Below are 21611 nucleotides of genomic sequence, written 5' to 3'. Positions count from 1 at the left end.
ATGGTAACGATAACCCTATATGCGAGACAGAATAAGAGACACAGATGCATGGAACAATTTTATGGACTCTGAGGGAGAAGGTGAGGGTGGGACGTTCTGGGAGAATAGCATTGAAACATGTATATTATCATATGTGAAACAGAACACCATTCCATGTTCGATGCATGAGACAAGGGCTCAGGGCTGGGGCAATGGGATGACCCAGAGGGATGGGATGGGGAGGGAGGTGGGTGGGGGGTCCAGCAAGGGGAACACATGTAAACCCATGGCTGATTCATGTCAATGTATGGCAAAAACTATTACAATATTGTAAAGTAATTAGCCCCCAACTAAAATAAATAAATTTATAAAAATAAAAAAAATAAAAAATAAAAAATAAATAAATAAAAAAAAAGCACCTGGATTTAAGCTGATTTTGAAGGAAGAACCAACAGAATTTGCTACTGAATTAGATGTGCAGGTGAGAAGGAGTGGATTCCAGGATGACTGAGCAACTGGAGGAATAGAGTCCTGAGCTGGGCAAGCCTGCAGAAGGCACAGGACACAGGGTGGTTCAGGCTGATGCTTATCAGACATACAGGTAAAGGTGATGAGTGGGCAGAAAATAACAGTGCATGCTTATAAACATATACATCTGTATTTTTCCAGTTTTCCACAATGAATTATACCATTTTTATATTATTTTATCTGAAAAGATTTTCTAGAAGTCACTGGTGGGGCTTTCCTGGTGGCTCAGTGGTAAAGAATCCGCCTGCCAATGCAGCAAACATGGGTTCAGTCCCTGATCCAGGAAGATCCCAAATGCCATGGAGCAACTAAGCCCGTGCACAACAACTACTGAGCCAGTGCTCTAGAGCCCAGGAGCCGCAACTACTGAAGCCTGTGCTAGAGCCCGTGCTCCCCAACAAGAGAAGCCACTGCAATGAGAAACCCACACACTGCAACTAGAGAGTGGCCCCCACTCTTGGCAACTAGAGAAAAGCCTCTGCAGCAACAAAGATCAGCACAGCCAAAAATGAATAAATAAAATTATTTTTTAAAAAAGTCACTGGCTAAGGTCTTGCCTGGAGTTTCAGTGGTTAGGATTTCACCTTCCAATGCAGGGGGTGCAGGTCAGATCCCTGGTCAGGAAGCTAAGATCCCACATGCCTCTAGGCCAAAAAACCAAAACATAAAATAGAAACAATATTGTAACAAATTCAGTAAAGACTTTAGACAAGATCCACATCCAAAAAAAACAAAAGTCACTGGCTATATTTTACTGAATCCAGAACTTTTGAATCATATTTATTTCTAAGTTAGCAGATTTTCCCCGTTAACAGTTCACAAGAGGTTGAGAAATACATGTGAGCTTCCTAGAGGGAGTAGTGAGGTAAGGACTTGACTCCCTGGGAGCCTGGAGGAATCTTCTTAAGAAGGAAGAGCAGGCCCAGCCTTCATACCACCGGACAGAGTGACAGCCAAAACCACCACTGAGACAGGATCCAGAACCCCTAAGTTTTTCTTTTTCTTTCTTTAAGCAGAGAACTCAAAGTGGAGGAAGATCTTTCTCACTCTGCGTAAGAGGTCAAAATGGCAGCTTCCAAAGTGGAGAAAAGGTACTGAAAGAATGACAGTAAAAAATGTGAGGAAGCTAGAAAGTAGCTGGATTCCTGCATGATATGCAATAGCCAATATTATTTTGAACTAAACGCCATGTGATACCTAATGTATACAGGTCTATGAAAACACTGTGGAATAAGCCCAGGAAGGATGGGTAATGTTCCCGTGGGTCTTTCTGTAAGTAAAAACAATCAGAGCGCTGGCTACAAATGGTCAATGTGTGGTTGGGAGCCTTTTCAAGTAATAGTCAATAGAAAGTTAAGAATCAGTCTTAGTGACTTATTCCATGTCACTCCTTGCCATCATTTTGAAATTGTTAGATGGGGCACAGTTCAGAAAGCAAACCTGATGCCTTTACAAGAGATGGAGCCCATTTGTGCTCTCGGTGGGATCACCTCTGCAGGAGGATGTTACATCTCCTCTTAAAGCAAAATTCTTATAGGTTTTTGCTTCTTTACTTTATATTTACATTTAAAGTTGCACTTGTCCACCTACCATTGTTTAGGAAATCCTATATTTGGGATGCTTCTTCTATAATAAAATGTCATCATTTGTAAAAATAAAATAAAATAAAATAAAGGGGTGGGGGGGATAGAGGCTTAGTTAGACCAAACATCCAGGTGAGAAAGCAGGTTGGATTCCACAAACATTCAGTTCAGTTCAGTTGCTCAGTCATGTCAGACTCTTTGTGATCCCATGAACCGCAGCACACCAGGCCTCCCTGTCCATCACCAACTCCTGGAGTCCACCCAAACCCATGTCCACTGAGTCGGTGATGCCATCCAACCATCTCATCCTCTGTCGTCCCCTTCTCTTCCTGCTCTCAATCTTTCCCAGCATCAGGGTCTTTTCAAATGAGTCAGCTGGTGGCCAAAGTATTGGAGTTTCAGCTTCAACATCAGTCCTACCAATGAACACCCAGGACTGATCTCCTTTAGGATGGACTGGTTGGATCTCCTTGCAGTCCAAGGGACTCTCAAGAGTCTTCTCCAACACCACAGTTCAAAAGCATCAATTCTGCGGCACTCAGCTTTCTTCACAGTCCAACTCTCACATCCATACATGACCACTGGAAAAACCATAGCCTTGACTAGAGAGACCTTTGTTGACAAAGTAATGTCTCTGCTTTTCAATATGTTGTCTAGATTGGTCATAACTTTCCTTCCAAGGAGTAAGCGTCTTTTAATTTCATGGCTGCAATCACCATCTGCAATGATTTTGGAGCCCAGAAAAATAAAGTCAACCACTGTTTCCACTATTTCCCTATCTATTTGCTATGAAGTGATGGGACTGGATGCCATGATCTTAGTTTTCTGAATGTTGAGCTTTGAGCCAACTTTTTCACTCTCGTCTTTCACTTTCATCAAGAGGCTCTTTAGTTCTTCTTCACTTTCTGCCATAACTACAAACATTGATTACTTGCTATTTGCAAGGGACAGAAGCTACAAATAGAGTCCTAAGAAGGGATTTGCAATGCAGTAGGGAAAAACAAAATCATGACAAAGAAGGGAAAAGGAAAGGAATGAACATTTATTAGTGATCACTCATTTGCCGTTTATTTCATCACAATTAGGCTATGAGTCAGGAGTCCAGGTTTGCCGAGGGGAAAGGCAAACACTTCAACATGAATGCCCAGATGCAGGGGTGAACCCGAAACATTTAACCACAGACTGGTGAGAGCCTCCTGGCCAATGACCAATCCTGCCCAGACAGGTGGTGGGGAAATCCACTAAGAAATGAACTCACACTTTGTCCTAAAGCATAACCAGAAGTTTCTTACATGCAAGTGACATTTCTGGCTTTGGCCCTCCAGAAGCCCGAGTTCCTTACGGAGATTCTGAGTATGGAAAAGAAACAATGGGGCAAACGCTAAAACTGGGGGGATGGAGCAGGGCACAAACAGAGCACAAGCCCCCACGGGGGACTGAGCCAGCAGGTGCCACACCAGTGCGGAGAGCTAGGCCTCACTGAGAGGTCCCAGCTCAGTGTACCCCAGAGGCTAGAAACTGAAACCCAGGCTCCCAGCACCAGCCATGCTTCCAGGACCAAGCTCATGAGAGGAGCAGCAGAGCTACCTCCTTCAAAGGAGCTTGGAAAGGAGGTCGCTGGGGGACTGAGAGATTGAAGATGGGTCTCCTTCCCCACTGTCCAGGAGCCAAGGAAGCTTCTCAGATCCTGGGAAGAAGCACACTTTATTCACACTCCCCAGGATGAATGTGCTCAAATTTCCCTCAACCCAGTCATGTGGGAATTCAGAATTCAATTTATTTTGATTTAAAGGGAATAAAGAGAAGCTTCATTTCTTTTACACGGGGGTCTGTGGACTAAGATGAATACCCTTCATAGAGGTTTCACAGCCCCCTAGTCATTTATTTATGGAGCAAAACTAGACAGGGTGAGTAGAAGAGATGTTCAATTGGAGCTGTGGTTTTATAGCTCTCTAAGGACAGCTTCCTACATTCTACAAATAATGTTCTCACTCCTGCTATGGGCAGCCTCTGGACTAGCTGTTGGCAACACAAATTTAATGAGGACATGGACCCTGCCATTAGGGACATCAGTCTGGAAGAAGAGGCAGCGGTGCCCACAAAGGGTTCCTGAGCTCCTTGTGGGTGAAAGAGACACAATTCAAGAGTTGGTTAGTCACCATTCATCTGAGGAGACATTCCCTGCTTGGTCAGTGGTCAATAACAAGGCACCGCCACCCAGAGGCAGGTACCAAAATTGTAAGCTAAAAACCTTCAAGGCCAGAAACAGACTCAAGGGTATGCCGGGAAAATTCAGTCCATTTCAGTGCTAACTCACAGCGTCCCATACTGAGAACCCTGCTCTCTAAAGGCCTCTATGACCAATAAATATTGTGAAATTACAGAAAAATTCCAGGATCCCTAACAAACAGTGAGCCAGAATGGAAAGAGAGGATTAGGACCTTAAAGTCTTAGCAGTTGTTGTTGTTTAGCTGTTAAGTTGTGTCCAGCTGTTTTACGACCTCGTGTACTGTAACCTGTCAGGCTCCTCTGTTCATGGGATTTCCCAGGCAAGTATACTGGACTGGGTTACCATTTCCTTCTCCAGGGGATCTTCCCAACCCAGGGATCGAAGCCACATCTCCTGCATTGGCAAGCGGATTCTTTACCACTGAGCCACCAGGGAAATCCAAAAGTCTTAGTTAGGTTGCAATAAATCAATAGAAACAGTCTACTTGGAAAAGTTAAGTGCTTTTATTTATTTATTGGCTATGCCATGTGACATGTGGGATCCCCAACCAGTGGTAAAACCCATGCCCCTTGCAGTGAAAGTGCAGAGTCCTAAACACTGGACCACCAGGAAGTCCCAAGCTATATACTTTTAAAATTACCTGAGATTCCCTGACCCAATATAGTGGGCCAGGCAGATATGATTTTTGTTCTTTTTGTATTATAGAGAGTCCCATCCGTAAATAAAACAATATTTAAAAGGGATCAATCAAAAAGAGTTTAACAGAGAGATTATTTACAAAGTTGTGGGTGGGGTGTAGGGAAACCCATAAAGGATGGGTGATGCCCTAGGGCCAGAAAGAAGGGTCCTTTGCCATATCTGCCTGAAGACGCAAGGCTACTACAGAGGCCAGAGGAGCCAGATGAACCACAGGCCGATGTGAAGAGGGCCACCTGGCAAAAGCTGTGGCTTTTAATAGGGGGCTCAGCCTGGGACAACTTCACAGAGAGAGAGAGCTGAATATAGAATGAACATGGAATAAACACCATGGCCTCATTCTTTCCTTCCTCTGATCCTCTGCTAGGGTCCCCATTAGCTGGATCCAATCAGACACAGAAGGCAAGGATGGTAATCAATGCATCTCTACAGGTCAGCCACCTGGAACAAAGGTCAGGATAGAAGAGGGTGAGGAGTAGATGGTAAGGGGTGGTAAATGGAAGACATGTGACATACTCTTCCTCCTGAGCCCCCAAGGAAAGATAGTAGGCAAATAGAAAAGATTCACTCATCCATACTATACTACTATAGTATATATAAATATCCACCCTTTATTTCTCATCCATACTATGCAGAGAACAGGGTGGGATCACTGGTGGGCCAAACAAAGGTTTGGTTGAAGGGGATGGACAATGTGAGTTAGCTGGGGAGGTAGGGCAGAGAAAGTTGCAATTTGAACATAGGTAGGAGGCCTAGATGGAGAAGGCAAAATCCCATGGAGGGAGGAGCCTGGTGGGCTGCCATCTATGGGGTCGCACAGAGTCGGACATGACTGAAGCGACTTAGCAGCAGCAGCAGGAAGCCTAGAGCTGTGGGTAGGGAATCAGCTATAAGAGGTTCTAGACTCAGACAGGTCAAATTTCGCACCCACAGAGTCAGCAATGGGGCTGGAAATAAGGAAATTAATTAGAGGATCTGTATTCTGAATGATCTGCCATCTGCCTACTCAAATCCAAATGGCAAAAAAGCCACCAGTCAGGTGTTCATTCTGCCCTTGAGCATATGGACATAATGTGGGCCTTTAAGGTAAGAGGATCTCTCAAAGGTTCAGCAAACTGAATGTAAAAGACAACATAAATATATCACTGTTAAATTTCAGAATACCAAGAAGAAAGATTTGAAAGACTCCTGAAAGAAACAAAGAGTTAGCTATTAAAAAACAAAAAAAACAAAAAAAATTAAAAAATAAAAATAAAAAACAAAAAACCAGAATCAAACTCACATTCTATTTCTCATCTGCAACACTAGACACTTGAAGACATTAGAGCATGAGCTTCAAACTCCGAGGGCTATTCAGATCTAGGATTCCACACCGAGCCAAATTATCAACCAGATGTGAGGACAGAGCAAAAGAACTTTTCAAACAGGCGAACACTCAAGAGTTTCCCTCTCATGTACCTCTTCTGAAGAAGTCACTTAAGGAGTTAACTCTGTGTTTAGGGGTCTGATACAGAAGAAGACATGGAACTGGGAGGACAGGGAGGTACCAGAATGTCAACTACACAGCAGCCGAAGATGCTAGCAGCCCTATCTGGACTAGGAAGACATCAGGCTTTGGAAGGAAGGTGACCAGGAAAAGATGTGGGGGGATTCCATAGGTGTATATGACGGGGCTTTATAATAACTGAGAATCTTATAAATGTACAGAATGCAAGGTAAATAAAGGGAAAGATAACTAGAAAACTCTAGGAAAAACTAACAACTGCATCACTGAGTTATAACAAAGTAATGTAAAATCAGAGCAGATTTGAGCAGAAGTCAATAGATATGAAAAAAGAATTGAAGTTCTAAGTAATGGAGAAAATAACCTGGAAGGTACATAAAATGAATAAAATAGATTTCTTCTTTATCAAGAATAAAGAAAGGTAACAGCAAAGGTGGTGGGGAAAATACACAAGAAAAGTATGATCCAAATATCATGTAGGACACTCCCCTGGTAGTCCAGTGGCTAAGACTCCATGCTTGTAATGCAGGGGGGCCAGGTTCAACCCCTGTCAGGGAACTAGATCGCACTTGCCGCAACTAAGAGTTGGCATGCTGTAACTAAGACCCAATGCATCTAAATAAATAAGTAAAATGCAAAAGAAAACATGATGTGACTATGAGCAATTAGCCAAGCACAAGAACAAATTCTTTTGAACATTCTTCTGTGAGTAACAAAGAGTCCCTGGAAGCACTGGGAAGGAATGTTGTCATAGTACCTTCTTGCTGCTAAGTCACTTCAGTCGTGTCCGACTCTGTGCGACCCCAGAGACGGCAGCCCACCAGGCTCCACTGTCCCTGGGATTCTCCAGGCAAGAATACTGGAGTGGGTTGCCATTTCCTTCTCCAGTGCATGAAAGGGAAAAGTGAAAGTGAAGTCGCTCAGTCGTATCCGACTCTTAGCGACCCCATGGACTGTAGCCTCCCAGGCTCCTCCATCCATGGGATTTTCCAGGCAAGAGTACTGAAGTAGGATGCCATTGCCTTCTCCGAGTACCTTCTTAGTTCTATGGCAAACAATACTTACTCTTTATAATGTACATGTACTTATTGCCTAGAACTCTTTCCCCAATATCCACATGGATTACCCCCTTACTCCCTTCAGAACTTTACTCAAATATCACCTTTTTGAGACCTTTTCTGACTATTCTATCTAAATTACAAAACACACAGGAATGTGTGCACACATGTAAACACACACACACAGTGTACCCTTTCCTGGCTTAATTTTTCTCCTAAGCACAATAATCATACTAAATATTTTACTTCTTTATCTTGTTTATTTTCTGTCTCCACCTGACCCCCCACTAGAAAGTATGTTTCACAAAGGCAGGGATTTTTCTTCACTACTGTACTTCTGTTTCCCCAGGACCAAGGACAGGGGCAAGCTCATGGTAGGTCCACAATAAATATTTGCCGCATTCATAAATGTTGAATCAAGCCATAGGCAAGTCACAGAAGCCATAACTGTGCTTATGTGATAGAAATTAAATGTTATTATGCTTGGCAATGCAAAAATGAAGGCACAGCACACAGAAGTGGGGGGTGGAAAGGCAAAAAAAATAAGAGAAAAGGAAAGGTAAAAGTGCTAATATCCTTATATTACTATGTGGATAATTAAGATACTTTCCAGAGTTGATGAATAAGAAATATAGGTTTAAGAAGGTTATTTAAAGTTACATGGGTAACAATTAAAATAACAAAACAGTAATGTAACTATACTGGTATGACTGAACAATACTGGTATGGAGGTGAAAGACACATAAATTAAGTTAAATTTCATCTAACACAGCAAAAATCCACCAGCTAATTCTAAAGTTGAGGCATTCAGACATAAGCACAGTATTTTAAGCATGGAAATAACTGCAGAAGATCTTATACTAGAAATGGTTAAACATGATTGCTGTGAAATTGTGGTTTAAACTATGAAAGACTATATTGCATCAGACTACCACTTTTGTAGATAATAATTATAAACTCTGAACAAAATGTTTGAAAAACTGTTTGAAGGCACTAGAAAGTGACCTGAAACAGGCATAAAGAGGTAGGGATTCAAGCTTTGAAATAAGGGAATTGTGCTGGGTGAGATCTATGTTCTTATTAATTTTCCCCAGAGGCACTCCCTAGTCTCTACGGGGTGGAACAGCTTGAACTGAAACAGAGAGTCTGAGTTGACTTGAAGTATTAGAATCTGAAGCAGCCAGAGAAGCCAAAAATTGAGAGGGAAAAAGTCAGGTGGGGAAGAAAAGGAACCACAGGATGGGGAGTCACTAAATTTGCATATAAACTCCCCTCAAATCCTTAGCTCACCCTGAACTGCAAATATGCAGGGAAACTCTAAGAAGCCTACTGAAAAGCAGCTGCTGAAAGAAGAGAGATTTCAGCTTTCATCTACTGCAAGGGAGACAGTTCAGGCTTAGCATCCTCCCAAGTTAGAGGAATTTGGTCAACACTTAGGCTTTCCAAAGAACAAAGTCTCGATGATCTCTGAGATAATATTTATTGGTCAAGCATATGTGATTGAAGGTCCAGAAGGATGGGGTGAGGAGCAGAAAATCATTGAAAAATTAACACTGTTCACTGATGCCTCATTGGAAATAATGGCTGCCAGCCGACAATGGAATTACATTTCTAAAGATGAAAACATGGAGAAAAATGCTGTCAACAATGAATTCTATATTTAATGAAAATAACCTCCCAAAATGAGATGAAATAAAAATATTTTCAGTTGAATCAAAGCTAAAAGAATTTGTCATTAGACTTTTCATACAAGAAAATGCTAAAAGAATTTCTTCAGGATAAAGGAAAGTGATACCCAATGGGAACTTGAATTTACAGGAAAGAATAAGCACTAGAAATGGTAAATAACTTTGCAAACATACAAAACTTTTTTCTTCCCACATTTACTTTAAAAACTGACCATTTAAAGCAAAATAATAAGCACTGTAAGGTGGGACTTATAGTTAAGTCGCTCAGTCGTGTCCAACTCTTTGTGACCCCATGGACTATAGCCTACCAGGCTCCTCTGTCCATGGAATTTTCCAGGCAAGAGTACTGGAATGGGTTGCCATTTCCTTCTCCAGGGGATCTTCCCAACCCAGGGATCAAACCCAGGTCTCTTGCATTGCAGGCAGATGCTTTACTGTCTGAGCCACTTGGGACTTATAAGATATCTAGAAATAAAAGATATAACAACAGTGGCATAAAAGATGGGGTGAGAGAGAGAATACATGGAATGATTCTATTTTAAGGTTATTGAATTTGTGAAGTGTGAAATATAAATTGTGATGTGGGAAGTAGGATAAGGTGTGAAATGAGAAGTGATAGATGTGAATAATGGTACAATATAATTCTAAACAGGCTTTGATACATCAAGGATGCATATTGTTAGCCTTAGAACAGCCACTAATATATAATAAAAATACATGCAATTCAAAAATTGATAGAAGAAATAAAATACAAAAACATTCAATTACTACAAAAGAAGGCAAGATATTGTAAAAGGAAGTATGAAGGCCAAAAGAAGAAAACAAAAAACAAATCCCAAGGCTGCTGCTGCTGCTGCTAAGTCGATTCAGTCGTGTCCAACTCTGTGAGACCTCATAGACGGCAGCCTACCAGGCTCCCTCGTCCCTGGGATTCTCCAGGCAAGAATACTGGAGTGGGTTGCCATTTCCTTCTCCAATGCATGAAAATGAAAAGTGAAAGGGAAGTCGCTCAGTTGTGTCCGACTCTTCATGACCCCATGGTCTGCAGCCTACCAGGCTCTTCCATCCATGGGATTTTCCAGGCAAGAGTACTGGAGTGGGGTGCCATTGCCTTCTCCAAATCCCAAGGGAGTGGACTTAAAATCAAACCACACCGATAACTGCATTAAATGTAAATGAAGTATTTATTTCAACTAAACAGCAAAGAATGTCAGACCACATATAAAAGCCATATTCAACTATATGCTACCAATAAAAGATGCACTTTAAACATAAAATAAAGTCTGATTGAAAGTAAAAGTGTGGGAACATATATATCATGTAAACAGTAAGCATAAGAATGCTTCAATGGTTATTTTAATGTCAGAAAAGCAGACTTCAAGACAAAGAGCGCTTCTAGAGAAAAAATGGAAAACTTCATAATTATAAAGGAGCAATTCATCAGAAAGATATAATTATCCTAAATGTGTATGTACCTAATAACAGAGCTTCAAGGTTCATAAAGCAAAAATGACAAAAATAAAGGCAGAAATCAACAACTACACAAAAAATTAATTTGAAATGGATCATAGACATAAATTTTCAAGATAAACCACAAAGCTTCTCTAGAGAACATGGAAAATCTTGCCAACAGTAGTAGATATAATGGTCACCTGAATTAAATTCACTCATTCCAATCCATTTTAGTTCACTGATTCCCAGAATGTCGAAGTTCATTCTTGCCATCTCCTGTTTGACCACTTCCAATTTACGTTGATTCATGGATCTAACATTCCAAGTTCCTATGTAGTATTGTTCTTTACAGCATCACACTTTACTTCCACCACCAGACACATCCACAACAAGGCATTGTTTTCACTTTGGCTCAGCCTCTTCATTCCTTCTGGAGCTATTTTTCTGCTCTTCTCCAGTAGCATATTGGGCACCTACCAACCTGGGGAGTTCATCTTACTGTGTCATATCTTTTTGCCTTTTCATATTGCTCATGGGGTTCTCAAGGCAAGAATACTGAAGTGGTTTACCAGTACTCTAGTGAATAAATGGGTTTTCTGAGTTCTGTGAGCCACTCTGTTAACAAATTAATCAAACCCAAGGGTAGGGTTGTGGGAACCTTCCATCTGTAGCTGGTTTGGTCAATCAGAAGCACAGATTACAATCTGAACTTCCAATTGGCACCTGAAGTGGAGGGCAGCCTTGTGGGATTAAGCTGTGTGATCTGACCCTATGTCCAAATAGCATCAGAATTGAGTTGAGTGTAGGACATCAGTTGGTGAAGGTACATTGCTTATTGGTGTGGGGAACACTCTCAACCAACATTGGAATTGCGGTGCAGGACAAATATAGGCAAAGATCTCTAAGACAGAACACAAAAAGCACTAAATATAAAAGAAAAACATTGGTAACATGCACTTCATCAAAATTAAAATTTTTTTTACCAAAAATCAGAATGCTTTCCTCCTAAAACTGAGAACAAGACAAAATGTGTACTCCTAACATTTTCATTCAACACTGTACTGGACGTTCTGGACAGGAAAATAAGGCAAGAAAATGAAATAAAAGGCATCCAGACTGAAAATATAATCTAAGTATATAGAAAATCTTATGAAATCAAATTTAAAGAAAAAAGAAGACTACAACTAAATAATGAGCACAGCAAGTTAGCAGGATAGAAGACCAACATACAAAAAAAAAAATCAACAAAGAAAAATCAATTGTACTTCTATGTGCCAGCAATGAACATCTGAAGTGAAATTAAGACAGCAGTTCCATTCATAATAGTATCAAAAAGAATAAAAGACTTAGAAATAAATTTAACAAAAGGAGTGTAAAACTTATACTCTGAAACTATAAAGCATTACTGAAAGAAATTAAAGTAGATCCAAACAAACGGAGAGACAATTACATCTTCGTGGATTGGGAAACAATATTGTTAACATGGCAATTTTCTGCCAACTGATATGCCTCAATATAATCCCTATCAAAGTCCCAGCTGGGCTTTCTTTTTTTTTTTGGCAGAAATTGATGAGCTGCTCTAAAATTCATATGGAAATGCAAAATGACACAAAATTGCTAAAATAATCTGGCAAAAGAAGAACAAAGTTGGAGAACTTATACATCTCAATTTCAAAACTTATTACAAAGTTACCATAAATCAAGACAGTGCAGTACTGGCATAAGGATAGACATTTAGATCAATGGAAGAGAATCAAGACTCCAGAAATAAGCCCTTACATTCAAGACCAGTTGATTTTCGACAAGGCTACCAAGACAATTCAATGGGGAAAAGGACAGTCTTTTCAACAAATGGTTCTGGGAAAACTGGAGAGCTAAATGCAAAAGGTTGTATTTGGACAATTACCTCACACCATACATAAAATGTAACTCAGAATACATCAAGACCTAAACATAAAAATTGAAACTACAAAACTCTTAGAAGAAAACAGAGGAGTAATTATTAGTGACCATGGTTAGGCAATGATTTCTTAGAAATGATATGAAAAGCATAAAAGATAAAATGTTTCTAAAAACTGCTAAATTGAACTTCATTACTCCCTCTAGTGGATTTAAAATATAATCACATTTATAACTATTGCGCCTTTTTTGAAACAATAGTAAAAGAAATTTCTATAGCAATCACTCTAATCAGTGGTCATTTTAACAGCCACTATGGTGAATTAATTTTGGGGCTTCCCTGGTGGCCCAGTGGTTAAGAATCTGCCTTTTGATACAGGGACACAAGTTTGATCCTTGGTCCGGGAACTAAGATCCCACACGCCATGGGGTGACTAAGTCCATCAGTCGAAACTAGAGAAGCCCACAGATTGTAATGAAGACTCAGCACAGCTAGAAAAAATAATAATAATAATTTAAATATATACATATATATATAAACACACTGGAAAACATTTAACCAAATAAAAATACAATCAGTTCAGTTCAGTCGCTCAGTCGTGTCCGACTCTTTGCGACCCCATGAATCGCAGCACGCCAGGCCTCCCTGTCCATCACCAACTCCCGGAGTCTACCCAAACCCATGTCCTTCGAGTCGGTGATGCCTTCCAACCATCTCATCTTCTGTCGTCCCCTTCTCCTCCTGCCCCCAATCCTACCCAGCATTAGGGTCTTTTCCAATGAGTCAACCCTTTGCATGAGGTGGCCAAAGTATTGGAGTTTCAGCTTCAACATCAGACCTTCCAATGAACACCCAGGATTGATCTCTTTTAGGATGGATTGATTGGATCTCCTTGCAATCCAAGGGACTCTCAAGAGTCTTCTCCAACACCACAGTTCAAAAGCATCAATTCTGCGGCGCTCAGCTTTCTTCACCGTCCAACTCTCACATCCATACATGACCACTGGAAAAACCATAGCCTTGACTAGACGGACTTTTGCTGGCAAAGTAATGTCTCTGCTTTTAAACATGCTATCCAGGTTGGCCATAATCTTCCTTCCAAGGAGTAAGCGTCTTTTAACTTCATGGCTGCAATCACCATCAGCAGTGATTTTGGAGCCCAAAAAATAAAGTCTGACACTGTTTCCACTGTTTCCCCATCTATTTCCCATGAAGTGACGGGACCAGATGCCATGATCTTAGTTTTCTGAATGTTGAGCTTTGAGCCAACTCTTTCACTCTCCTCTTTCACCTTCATCCAGAGGCTGTTTAGTTCTTCTTCACTTTCTGCCATAAGGGTGGTGTCATCTGCATATCTGAGGTTATTGATATTTCTCCTGGCAATCTCGCTTCCAGCTTGTGTTTCTTCCAGCCCAGCGTTTCTCATGATGTACTCCGCATATAAGTTAAATAAGCAGGGTGACAATATACAGCCTTGACGTACTCCTTTTCCTATTTGGAACCAGTCTGTTGTTCCATGTCCAGTTCTAACTGTTTCTTACTGACCTGCATACAGGTTTCTCAAGAGAAGGTCAGATGGTCTGGTATTCCCATTTCTTTCAGAATTTTCCACAGTTTATTGTGATCCACACAATAAAGGCTTTGGCATAGTCAATAAAGCAAAAACAGATGTTTTTCTGGAACTCTCTTGCTTTTTCGATGATCCAGCGGATATTGGCAATTTGATCTCTGATTTCTCTGCCTTTTCTAAAACCAGCTTGAATATCTGGAAGTTCACGGTTCACGTATTGCTGAAGCCTGGCTTGGAGAATTTTGAGCATTACTTTGCTAGCATGTGAGATGAGTGCAATTGTGCGGTAGTTTGAGCATTCTTTGGCATTGCCTTTCTTTGGGATTGGAACAAAAACTGACCTCTTCCAGTCCTGTGGCCACTGCTGAGTTTTCCAAATTTGCTGGCATATCGAGTGCAGCACTTTCACAGCATCATCTTTCAGGATTTGAAATAGCTCAACTGGAATTCCATCACCTCCACTAGCTTTGTTCGTAGTGATGCTTTCTAAGGCCCACTTGACCTCACATTCCAGGATGTCTGTCTCTAGGTGAGTGATCACACCATCGTGATTATCTGGGTCGTGAAGATCTTTTTTGTACAGTTCTTCTGTGTATTCTTGCCACCTCTTCTTAATATATTCTGCTTCTGTTAGGTCCATACCATTTCTGTCCTTTATCGAGCCTAACTTTGCATGAAATGTTCCTTTGGTATCTCTAATTTTCTTGAAGAGATCTCTAGTCTTTCCCAATCTGTTGTTTTCCTCTATTTCTTTGCACTGATCGCTGAAGAAGGCTTTCTTATCTCTCCTTGTTATTCTTTGGAACTCTGCATTCAGATGGGAATATCTTTCCTTTTCTCCTTTGCTTTTCGCTTCTCTTCTCTTCCCAGCTATCTGTAAGGCCTCCTCAGACAGCCATTTTGCTTTTTTGCATTTCTTTTCCATGGGGATTTTCTTGATCCCTGTCTCCTGTACAATGTCACGAACCTCTGTCCATAGTTCATCAGGCACTCTCTCTATCAGGTCTAGTCCCTTAAATCTATTTGTCAATAAAGACAAATAAAAAAAATTTTTTTTTTGACAAGAAGGGGCATGAGGGCATTTTCTGGAATGACAGAAATGACCTGTATCTTGAGTGTGGTGGTAGTTACACAACTGGACCAATTAATCAAAACCAATTTACTTGAAGGCTTTCAAGTGTGCATTTCAATGTATGTAAATTTTACCTCAATAAAATTTTGTTTTATCAAGTGATCACTCTGAGGAGTGGTATGAAAGGAACGGAAGATGAGCCCAATGTTGTACTTCCATTGCAGGCCCTTCGGTATTTCTAAACATTTGTAAAACATCGTGTGTTAATTACTTTAAATTCTGTAAGTTTTGGAAAATGAAACATTACATTTGAAGCTTCTTATTATTACCACTTTATGGAAAAGAGAAGGCCAGATGACATCTTCTATCTAGGAGGGTGTCATTTACCCACCAACTCAAATCACTGGTCAGGCAGACCACCAGGAGATCCAGGTACAGAGACATGCTCTTGAAAGCCGCAGTAGAAATGAAATGGTAATCATTTATTCCCTGTTGTGGGGCTTCCATACCAAACACACAATCTCTCAAAAAATGAAAGTCAGAATTTCAAAAGCTTCCGGTTTTCTTAATGCTAAAGCTTATTTGCATATCAAAATTACCTCAGGACAGTAAGCAGAATTAGAAAATTAAGGAATTACATTATAAGGGAGAGAAAGAAGTAGGACAAACGTGTAAAAGTATAGAGCATTCCCCTCTGTCACCAAAAAGCTGGTTTTGGGTTTAAATCAACCACCTAGCAACATTCACAAATAAAAAGAGACTTAAAATATCACAGCTGTTAAATTTTGATAATATTATTACCACAAATTTATTTACCAACTCAATGAAAAACAGATCTTTTTCATTTAAAAGTACCTATCTGTACAACATTACTCCCTCTAGTGGATCTAAAACATAACCACGGTTGTTAACAATTTCATCTTTTGGGGAACAATAGTAAAAGAAATTTCTGTAATGATGACCCTGATCAGTGGTTATCTTACTGATCACCATGGTGAATTAATTTTGCTTTCCTGTGCAGTATGCTTTTTCCCATTCCCTCTCCTCTTAGAAAAAAGTACTTAACATTTACCTGAATAATTAACCACTCAGAAATCAGAATATGATAGACATTTCAAACATTACTTACAAGGATAAAAATCTGAAAGCTATTGAAGGTTGTATGATACTCAGCATAAATCATAAATATTCAAAGAATTTCACAGTCACTTTTGAGTAAAACACAACTTAAAGGGCCATTTCAACAGCCTATTCACCCATGTGTCACTGCAAGGCATTCAAAATGGGGTGAGCAATCATTTTCCAATGAGTAATCATTCGAGTTTCCTATCTACTTATTTTCATAAAGTAAAATTTCAAATGTGATCTAGTTATTCCTTGGATCCTTGAATCTCAAATACTCTTTAGAAGTTTTTGGTGGACATTTTGTCATGCCATGACTACATTTTGCATTGGGGGACATGTACATACATGTGAGGAACAAGATGACATGTTTTAGTTGGCGTGACTTACGTTGCTGGACAACTGGGTTTACTGCAACTCAATTAGTCAGGCACAGCTGCCACTTCTAGGAAACAGGCACCTTAAAAGGAGCAAAGATAATGACATTCAGTTGAGCTGATCTCTGTAGCCTAACCTAAGTGAAATTTTAATAACCAGACAAGCCCTGTGACTAGATGATTTGGGATGAGTTTTACTATTACAAATAACCGAATGGAGTTTCACACATCTTTTCAAAATGAAGAATTTGAAATGGCAACACTTCTTTAGAAGTGCGGGACCTTACTAAAGTGAATTTAGGTAAAATATTGATGACAAGGTTTCACATGCTTCGAAAGTCACATTTAATGGCAGGCAAAGAAATACATTTCCCAACCAAAATCGAATGCCACCACCATCAACAACCCCACAGAGGCTCAGCTACCTAAAATGGAAATGAAAACATAATGTATGGAAATATTCTCTTAGAAAAACTCCTTAAGGCTTCACATGTATTAATGTATTAGTTTGCAAACATTAAGATCAAAGCCAAAGCAACAAATACATCCTAAAAAGTTTTTCGTCAGATTTTTATTAACGATATACAAGTAGCAGGGCATAAAAAATTAATAGGCAAAAGCCTTGAAATGTCAAACCCAATGATCTCGAGCCATGCCTACCTCCTTTGCTTTTTGTTTCAGTCTTGCTGTCTCTGGGTCTTCTTGCCTTGAGCGACGCTACATGGTTAAAAAAAGGAGGAAGAAAGGTTAACAGATGGTTTAAGAGCCCCTCATCTGTTGCGGTAAGTTAAAAATAGTAAAGGTGGGAGAAGGGGATCCAAGGTGTCAAAAACGCAAGGCCTAAATTCATAGACGTGTAATTTTAAGCCTTTAGGCTTACCCAATTAGCTGTTAAATATTCAGTTTTAAATAAAATCTACTGAAGGTTTAAAAAAATCAACCCACTTTACTTATAATATTACTCACTCTTAAGTTTCAAAATAAGTTTCCATTCTTTTTTAGGCATTCAAAATGCTGTACACCAAGTCCTTCCACATTAATTAGACCCTCTATACAATTATGCCCCAAATCTTTTCTTTCCAGGAAGCCCAACTCATCTGATGAGAAGTAGCTACGACACAGGAGATAAAGAAGTATGTGAAATGCACATGTCCTACTTCCTGGATCCCGAAATAGCCCGTGATGCCAAGCTTTCAGTCCTCAAATCTCTTGGACAATGAAATCAATCCTTAATTGCCAACAGATCTTTGCACGTCTATCACAAAAAATGCCAGCAACATAAGGCAAGATTCCCTCCTTCCATGCTGGTTAGCATGTGCTGACATACTTGGGGCTTAAAGTGAAGAAGCAAATAAAAATTTTAAATATTTGATTTAAAATCCAAAAGAAAAAAAAAATGCCTGGTCCTAATCCAATATTTATTGGCAAAACATTTTAAAAAGACGGAATGAAGAATGATATGCCAAGGTCCTCCCTGGTGGTCCAGTGGGTAAGACTCCACAATCCCAATGCAGGGGGCCCAGGTTTGATCCCTGGTCAGGAAACTAGATCCCACATGCAAAAACTAAGACCAGGTGCAGCCAAATAAATAAAGAGATATTTTTAAAAAGAAAAAGGATGACATGCTAAAGCCAAAATACACCCACTTAAACAGAGAACAGTGGCAGAGACCATCAGAGGGACCTGAATTTGGACACTGACACCAATGAGGAGTTGTGATGGGAGGGGAGAGACAGCATTACTGTTTGCGAAAGAGCCTCCTGATGCTGGACTAATGGGGAGCCCCCTCTCTCCCAGTCTGAGTTTCCCTTGGTGCTCAGTTGGGAAAAAAATCTGTCTGCAGTGCAGGAGACCTGGGTTTGATTCCTGGGTCTGGAAGATCACCTGGAGAAGGAAATGGCAACCTACTCCAATATTCTTGCCTGGAGAATACCATGGACAGAGGAGCCTAGCAGGCTACAGTCTGTGAGGTCGCAAGAGTTGGACACAACTGAGCAACTAAACTACTACCCTCTCTCCCAAGAGAGGGGCCCTAGGCTGCCCCATGACTGCTGCCCATCTCAGTCCTGGCTGCGGTGGCTGGACCCTCCCCATCAAGCACACAGCTGTTCATGCAGCTTCTGATGTAGAAACTGCCTGCTTTACCTTCTTTAGACAATCTGCACCAGATTCTCCCAGTTACAACGGGGTGTATGCGTGCTCAGTCATGCCCAACTCTTTGCGACCCCATGGACTATAGACCGCCAGGCTCCTCTGTCCATGGAATTTCCCAGGCAAGAATATTGGAGTGGATTGCCATTTCCTCCTCCAGGGTATCTTCATGACCCAGGGACAGAACCCGTGTCTCCTGCATTTCAGGCGGATTCTTTACCTTTGAGCTACTGTAATCCCAGTAACAACAAGATCTGCCAAACAAGATCAGGCGGCTGTCTCATCGCTCCCTCCTTCTTGCCATCACCAAAGCCTCCTTGCTTTGTTGTATGAAACTGGTAGGAAGAGAAATAAAAGTAAAAGAAAGGGGTAGTGGGGAGAAACAAATGAAGGCAGAAAACAAAAACCACGTATTTCCTAGTTTTTTTGGAGTGAAGAACTAGGTGAATGGTGGTGTTATATCCAGAAATGGGAAAATCAGGTGAATATAAGGAGTAACTCAAGAGCATGTTTTGAGACACACAAAGTCTGCTGTATCAGAGAGCCAGGAGACAGCATCAAGTAGGATGTTGTATATAGGCGACAGGAATGCAGGGGGGAGGTAACGGCTGAAGATAAGACAACTGAGGGACTTCCCTGGTGGTCCAGTGGTTAAGAATCTGCGTGCCAATGCAGGCAACACAGGTTTGATCCTTGTTCAGGGAATTAAGATCCCACATCCCTGGGGCAACTGAGTCAGACTGCTGCAACTACTGAGCCTGCCTATCACCACAAAAGAGAAGCCCAGATGCACCGCAACTAAGACCCCGCCTCATGCCACAACTAAGATTCAAAGAAGGCAAATAAGTTAATAAATATTTTTAGAAAAGTAAAAAGGAGATGATAAGAATCTATCAAATCTGCTAGGAGCTCAAGTAATAGGAGGACCAAGAATTAACCACTGAGTTTGGCGAGAAGCAGGATGTTCTAAGACCTGTTTCAGAGGAATGCTGGGGACAAACATCTGATTACAGTCATTTAAACAGAAAACCCAGGTGGAAGTGTATTCTAAAGTGTGTACCCAGGATTCGTTTGAATCAGATCTGGTAAGGTACACAAACATGGAAATGGCTGTCATGAATGAAGAAGTTTATACCTACAGATCCCCAGAAATGGGAAACCTGGCATACCCTGCAGGGCCACACGGGGAGGAACCAAGGTCAGCCAAGAGGCAGAAGAGGAGAGGGGAGCATGGCCTGGAGCAAAAATTTGACCGGGATTTTCAGAGGAAGGAATGGGGGAGGCACAGTAGGTAGGTTTAAGTTTATGATTATCTTGTCTGGATAATTTCAGCAGGCTGTGGGCTAAAGGAATGGCCTCTAGTTGTCCAGTACCTGGCCTTGGGGTGACTTAGGGCAGGGGAAATACTGGTTTGGTGTGTGAGAATTTGATACAGGAGATGGTTGGGGTGTGAGCTCTGAATTGGTTAGTTTGTATATCAAAGGTGCTTGCAGGGCAGTCCTTTGCTAATTCCAGGAATTAGCTAGCTCTGGGAGGGGCAGTTTCCCAAAGATCAAGACCCCAAACACCAAAGCATCAAGAATACCAAAAATAAGAAAATATAGTCAATATAAAGTGAAAATGGTCTACTAACTATTAATAAATTCTACCATAAAGGCAAGCAGCGAAATGTGGTTGTGGGTGATACAGACGTTAGGACATGTTTTTAAGATGGTTGAGTGCACAGCACGCTTCTGTGCTACTGGGAATGAAGGAGTTGAGAGGAAAACTGATGAGGGGGAGAACGAAGGAATGGTCAAACCCCATCAGAAGCAAAACCACTGACTAGGAGAAGGGATGGGATGCAGAGCATGTATGGGGGTTGCTTACAGCAAGAGGAGAGTCAGGGTGGGAACAGTGGCCAGAAGGCTGGTGGGTGTGAGCTTATGGCTGGGCAATGAGACAGCTTTCATTGTATTGCTTCTATTTTTCTCATTGAAATAAGAAACAAGGTCATCATCTGAATGAGAGGGAAGGAAAGGGTGTCAAAGATTGGGAGAAAAAAAGGTGGCATAAAACAGAGGTCTTAGAGAGTGGGAGGGTGAACCAACTGGGGAAGTAGATTCACATTGCTGAGCTGTGCTAAGGGTACCCTTGAGGTTTTTGGTCATAAAATTAAAGTAGGACCAAGTTTGGGTGTTACTGAGCAAACAGGAAGGGCAAGGGAGTTGGAAGTGTTCTAAGGAGAGAGGGTAGTTATGCTCCACACATATATAGACAACTATATTTCTAGTTCCCTAAAAAGGACCAGAAGGATTTAAATCAAGTGGGAAGAGAGACCATCTCCAGGAAATGGAAGTAGTCTTCACTAACCTCTTTGTATTTATAGGATTTTCTTAAGCTTTTGCAGAGAGTATGTATTTCACTTTATAAACACATGAAGACAATAAATCTATTTCAAGAAAAAATTTAAAAACTAAAAATCCAGCATAATGAGGTTTTGTTAGGAAAGAAAGCAACTAACCCAATTTCCTATATATATATATATAAAAAATCACTGCCCTAAATTTGGATACTTCCTTGACTACTAATTTGTATATTAATGATAACCCTCTACAATAGGAAACATACTAATGAATCACTTGGGGAGAATGAAGAAAAGCACAGGACTGGAAAACACGCCACAGACAATTCTGCAAAGCTACTGAAACAACGGGATGTC

The 21611-nt window shown here is 40.8% G+C and overlaps 1 long non-coding RNA gene across 1 annotated transcript in view; it reads right to left on the bottom strand.

Moving 5' to 3' along the window:
- Nucleotides 1-21611, bottom strand: part of LOC145515817 (uncharacterized) — a 204835-nt gene that overhangs the window by 44809 nt on the left and 138415 nt on the right. Inside the window, exons 2-3 of the long non-coding RNA XR_014061027.1 lie at nucleotides 17420-17476; nucleotides 16773-16842 (exon numbers count right to left, since the gene is read on the bottom strand). This is a non-coding gene — a long non-coding RNA (uncharacterized LOC145515817). The remainder of the gene's footprint in view (nucleotides 1-16772; nucleotides 16843-17419; nucleotides 17477-21611) is intronic.

Source organism: Giraffa tippelskirchi, chromosome 7 (assembly GCF_054371585.1).
Source record: "Giraffa tippelskirchi isolate mGirTip1 chromosome 7, T2T-mGirTip1v1.2.pri, whole genome shotgun sequence".
Classification (NCBI taxonomy): Eukaryota; Metazoa; Chordata; class Mammalia; order Artiodactyla; family Giraffidae; genus Giraffa; species Giraffa tippelskirchi.
Note: the sequence above shows the minus strand (reverse complement) of the source record. Positions and strands in the feature narration are given on the sequence as shown.